At 37.7% G+C, this 6178-nt stretch overlaps 1 long non-coding RNA gene across 2 annotated transcripts in view; it reads right to left on the bottom strand.

Annotated features, from left to right (window-relative positions):
• Positions 1–225: 225 nt before the first annotated feature.
• The window catches only part of LOC115067906, an 80115-nt gene continuing 74162 nt past the window's right edge, over positions 226–6178 (bottom strand). For both annotated transcript variants that reach the window (XR_003847260.1, XR_003847261.1), the window contains exons 3-4: positions 1299–1424; positions 226–265 (exon numbers count right to left, since the gene is read on the bottom strand). This is a non-coding gene — a long non-coding RNA (uncharacterized LOC115067906). The remainder of the gene's footprint in view (positions 266–1298; positions 1425–6178) is intronic.

Here is a 6178-nt window from a genome sequence, read left to right as displayed (position 1 = left end):
GAGAAACCTTAAACAAGAGACACAGACCACTAATCTCTGTTGGCTCACCTTGACTTTCATAGAGTCAACAGTTGTTTTCATAGCTCACCTGTTTATGTCATTAGCTGCTAGGTTTGTTTTGTTTCCCCCTCCTCGTTTCATGCTCTGTTCTTCCTCCTGCCCTTCTTCCCCTCTTCCTTCTCTCCTCCTCTTTCTCTTCCTCTTTGGCTTCTCGTTCTCTTCCTCATCCTCTTCCTCTTCTTTCTGCTCCTCTTCCTCATTTTTCCTTAACAAATATCACAATGAAGTCCTCAGAGGAAAATAAAATCAGAAAGCATTTTGCCAAACTCTCTAAAAACGTGCCTGGTTTTTGAAGTGTATGCTAACAGTCCTACCTATCTAGATATCCCTGTCTCTCAAGGCTGCCCCTGATAAGTCAAGAGATTCTTTCTCTTTCAAATGCTATAAGCTTTGGTCCTTGACAGGATTCTGACACCCCCCCCAACGCTTCAGCAAAGCTCAACAACTAAGTCTAATTCATTGAAAGCTTCACTAAATTAGCTAGAGAACAATGTGACTCTCTGCCAAAAATTCACCTGTTTAGCACAGAAATAGTCTCTCTCAGCCTGCAATTGCTCTTTCTGGCAGATCACTACCACAAGATTTGTTGCTGGCTTTTTTCTTCACCCGTAAAGACTAACATCCTGCAGTCACAGAATGATCAGACACTTGGGATCATATACATATTTTCTGGAAATCTGGTCTATGTTGTTCTAAATAGATCTTCTTACTTTAATGAAGCTATAGCAGTTAAATGTATCTTTAAAATCCCTTCTTAAACACTAATGCAAAAATGATCTCAGTGGTATGATGTCTGATGTTTAAAATGAATAGTTTTTATGAGTTGTATAAAACATAAAGGAACCTAGTTAAGTTATTCTTGCAAAGGGATTATTTTTATTCTTGCCACTGCTTTAAGCAGCAATTTGAAAAAAAGAAAAGTAATATGCATGAAAAGCAGTAACAGCACGTTCTCAGGCTGTACTCGCTGGAGAACGGGGAGTTGCATATTATCCGATTCTTTACTAATACACGGAAAGGCAATATGTCAAATTGGAATAGTTTTGTATGCTTTCACCCAATTAAGTTCACATTGCTGTTCTAGCAGCACTAGCTTACAGAAGTTTAAGCAATATTTGTAAAATAAGCAGCTAAGTGTTTGATTGATGAGGAGAATTTAAGTTGGAATAAAGTTATATTACTTATAATCATAAAATGAGCTGAAAGGCAGCATAGGGGTCACACACTTCAGCACTCACTCTGAATCTTCACTTAATGACTTCACTGATGAGGAAACTGAGTCCCATGAATACATCATCTCCATAGACCTGGTCAGCATGGGCGATGTTACTTCATTTTTCAAAGAAGCCAGTGATATGTAATGCCTTAGAGAAAGTATGTGTTCAAATTCTGTCAATAATGGGAACTCTTGGCATATACCTAGTGTTTAATAAATATTATCTACTCCAAGCTCATGAGTAAGACATTTCTTTTAGGCTTAATGCATAATTAATTGTGAGCTCCTCTAAGATACTCATAGCAAAAAATGAGCACAATATTTTCAAAGTCATCATCATTGAATTGGTTGAGTTTTTTACTTTGGAGGTGGAACCATATTTTAATTAGACTTTACCTTGGCAGAAATACACTGGGACCTTCAAGGTCAAGAACAACCTTCAGTCCCAAGCCCTCAAGGCAAATCTAAGTACTTAAAATGGTGCACATCTTTTTCAAGAGGATTATTACTCTGACTCTGAGTTTGCTCCTTGCAAAAGAAACATTAGGTAAGGGTCTGTCTTCAACAGATTGCTTCTTCCTGTATTTCCAGGCATTGGACATTTCAGAATGTCCACAGCATTCATTATTAGGCATTTTTCCCGAAAATTTTAGATGCCTAAAACTTAACTCCATCAAGTAGTTTTAGTTGATGTGTGTTTTCCTGTACATCAAGCAGACTTCCGAAGCTTCTATCATTAAACAGGGTGGAGATTAACCCTTGCATTTTGTTTTCAGAGAAAAAAAAAAAAAACTTCTTTTAAAGCACAGAGAAATTTATCAAAATTCATAGCCATGCTCAATAACATTCTTTGAAATCTCTCCAAGTTAACACTTGCCTAAGTAATTGAGTTAAAACAAAGTCAAAAACCAAAGAAAATACTTTGTTTTATCAGGAATCACTTCTATGTTCTTTCCTGACACTGACCAGTCAGGAGACAGTCTCTGTTTAAATGGTAATATTCAGTAAAAGATAAATAAGCTAATGAAAACTCTTATGCAACAGAAACTATCTAGAAAATGTTCAAATGAATTGAAAATGCCTTTGGAGAAAGCAGTGCTTATAAGTCAGACCTCTGATTCCTCATGTTTACTTTTCTTTTCTCTGTAATAAACGTGAATAATCCAGTCGCATTGGAGTTTCAACTAAAATTAGTAAGATTTTTAAGATCCACATTCATGTACTATGTTTTGTGTTTAGTTTTTTAAAATTTTATTTATTTTTATTTTAGTTGTTTTGTCATCTGTGTAAGTGTACCATGTGCGTGCAAACCCAAGGAGGCCAGAGAAGGGTGTGTCAGACACCCTGGAACTGAAGTTACAGATGGCTGTTGGCCACCATGTGGATGCTGGGCACTGAACCTGGATCCCCTGAGAGAGCAGTAAGGGCTCTTAACCACGCAGCCATCTCTCCAGCCCCCCCTATGTATGTATTCTGAACTGAGGACTTGAGTTCTCAAGTCTGCTGTTGAACTTTTAGTTTACAGTTACACAAATGTTAACACCTTTTCTTAGTAACATATTGAGTACATTGAAATATAATGAAGAATTTTTTGTTTTGTCTTTAAAAATTCTCAAGTGTATTGGCATATTTAATCATTTTGAAGTTGTTCATTAGTTGTGCACTTATCTTCTAATAACTCATGCCGGGCAGTGGACTGGGCACTTGGGCCACATGTCAGACTGGGCAGTGTACTGCCCATCACAAACTACACCGAGACCTGAGACAGAGAAGTGAGCAATAAACTAGGGACATAATAGACAAGTGATCAATGCCACGCATTTGAACTAGGGGTCTAGGAATAGGGAAGAGGTTCCAGTCTAGACTGGAGTGAAAAGAAAGTATCACCTACTTGGAAAAAAAAAAAGCATCAAAACCACAAAATAGACAGGTAGAGACCAAGACCTGTTTGGGAGAATGTTCTAGACAAGGGAGGATCAGCGGTGTGAAAGGTGACATATGCCCAGAAATTAAAGGTTTGGATTTCATAAAATAGAGACTTTATTGTGAAAGATACACAAAGAGGTTGGGGATTTGGAAAGGTATTCTATCACAGGGAAGGTTATCCAAATTGCAGCAGAAAGACACAAAAGAATTTTTACAGAACAGCATAACACAGTCTTTTTCTGGATTTTTTAACTAATTAGTGAAGGTAATTTTTTACTTTTTTTTTCGGTAGTGACAAAATATGACAATACAGAACTCTCAGTGCCCTGTCACTGAAATGAGTCCACTTTAATTTTTGACTTTTTATATATAATTTTTATTTATTTTTATTTTTTGTGTATGAGTGTATTGCCTGCATGTATGTAAGTGCACCCATGCTACGCAATGTCCAGAGAGATCAGAAGGGGGCATCAGATCCCCTGGAACTAGAGTTACAAATGGTTGTTAGCCACCATGTGAGTGATAGGAATTGAAGCTAGGTCCTTTGTAAGAGCAATCAGTGCTCTTAACTGCTGAGCCATTTGTCCAAGCCGATTTCTGTGGGTTTTTTTTTTTTATTGTTGTTGTTATTTTTATTTTATATGTATGCGTGTATTGCCTGCATGTAGGTAAGCACACCTGTGCCATGCAATGCCCACGGAGGACAGGGATTCCCTGGAACTGGAGTTCTGGACAGTTGTTAGTTGCTATGTGGTGCTGGGATTCGAACCTGGGTCTTCTGCAAGAACAGTTTTTAACCACTGAGCCATCTCACCAGCCCCTATACATTTCTGTGTTTTTAAAACATGCCTGCTTCAAGCTTCTTTTTACAACAGAAACTATTGCAAAGCTCTCATAACTGGTCAAACACAGAGAACAAGTGATTGCGAGATGCCCAAAGTTAAATGATACAACTACAGTGCAACCTCTAAGCCTAAGATTCAGGGAACAACACATAAGGGGGTTGGTTGGAAAGTATGTAGGAACCAAAGAGACAAGATACCTGCTGCAAGTTAATGCATTCTAGACACGATTGGGCAGCTTTACCACTGAAATCTCCATAGTATGATATTCTAACAGGATCTGCATAACAAAACCAGTTGACATTTCAAGGTAGGTGAGAGAAATTGCACAGGGTCTCACTTCAACATGAAGGACACTGAGGGAGGAAGAATTAGTTTCCTCCGAGGACTAGCTCCCTGAGAAGTTATTTAATCCCAAATGGGAAGCCCTAAAAACAGGTATATATGAGCACCACTCAATGGACTCAGGGCATTATATATGCATATGTGAATGTAAGCATGTGTATGTAACAGTAATAATAGAAGACAAGAAATTGAGAGGGAGTTGGAGGAAGGACAGGGGAGGAGTTGGAGAGGGAACGGCAGGATGGAAACAATGCAAATGCAATACGCATGTATGATGTTCTCAGAAACGAAATAGTTTAAAATTAATTAATTCCTATCTAGAAGCCTTTGCAAGGGGACTGACACTGATTCTAGCCACTCCAACAGCCATCAAAGTGCCTGAAAGCAAATCCTGAGTCCATCACTCTCAAGGTCAGCCTTGGCAGACAAAAGAAAAAATGAGGAGGAACCCAGTGGAGGGATGCTTTCGGAAGCCCTTGTCAAGAAATTCCAAAGGACTCTGATATGAACATTTTAAATTTGCCTTGTTTTAACTTTTTTATGGTTCCCTGTCTAGAATTTGTAATGCTAACTACTCTTGCCTTTAATTCTCCTTCCCATCTCCTAGGCACCAGTCAAGGACTTTCTTTGTTCCCTACAATTAAGAGTTATAAATTTGGGAGTCTTTTATATAGACCCACTAAAAGGGTACCCCAATTGCCTCACACTGTGTCCCTGTTTAGCATGGAAGAAGCCAGAGCAGTCTGCATCCCAATTCCCTATTGGCAATTTGGGTAACCTCTTCAGGGGATGGTATGATAAGAATAGGAGGTAATAATTGCCTAGGCAGTTAGGTAAAAATATCCCAAAGAAAAGTAGCCAGTTTCTTGGTTAAAAATCAAAATATCTTTGGGCCTCTTAGCCATATATTCTGTTCAAAAGGCCAAAAATGTCAAAAATATTTGGGAGCTTTTATCTAATCCTTAAAAGATTTTAGGGTTACCTCTTCAGAGAGGGAAATGTTAGAGTAGCAAAAAGCCCCACTAACAAAAAGAAAGAGTACACAAAGTTTTTCAGGAAAAAGTGATGGAGAGATATGGAAGAAGTGGGAGAGGGAGGAATGGATTTGATCAAAACACCCTATATGCATGTATGAAATTCTCAATAATTTTTTTAAGTTAGAAAATATACTCAGTGGAACAAACAAACAAAACAAAAACTTCCTTGTTTAATGCAGGCCTATACTTTGTCTTCCATGGGCCCCTAGGCACATTCGGACTCATATATTTATATTACATATTTTGTAGAATATTATATATTGTGTAAATATATTTGAAATTAATCCAGATTGAAATGTGTACATTTTCCCCCAGATATTGAAGACATTAAATCTTTTCATGGGTCTTTAATTTTTGTAAGTTCTTTGCCCTTGCATACTATTATTGATGAATAATGAGCTTCAGTTTTCCCAGGAATGACAGATTTAAGTTGAGCCAAAATGGAAGGCTGTTACTTGGTTACTGGCAAACAAAAAGGGCAGAAAATCTGGATGTGTTGGTTTACACATGTAATCACACATGCAGATGAAGGAAGGTGATCACAAGTTCAAGACCAACCTGGTCTACATAGTGAGTTCTAGGCCAGTGAGGGCTCTGTAGCCAGACTGTCACAAAAAAGTGACAAATATAAGCAAGAATCAATCAAATATTATTAATTTAGTTTTTAATAAAAAGCACATCTACTCAGAAAATACAGATAGATAAGTAAATGACAGATAGATGATAGATAGATAGATGATAGATAGATAGAT

This window comes from Nannospalax galili, unplaced genomic scaffold (assembly GCF_000622305.1).
Source record: "Nannospalax galili isolate Female #2095 unplaced genomic scaffold, S.galili_v1.0 scaffold1907, whole genome shotgun sequence".
NCBI lineage: Eukaryota > Metazoa > Chordata > Mammalia > Rodentia > Spalacidae > Nannospalax > Nannospalax galili.
This window is presented reverse-complemented; position numbering and strand designations above follow the sequence as displayed.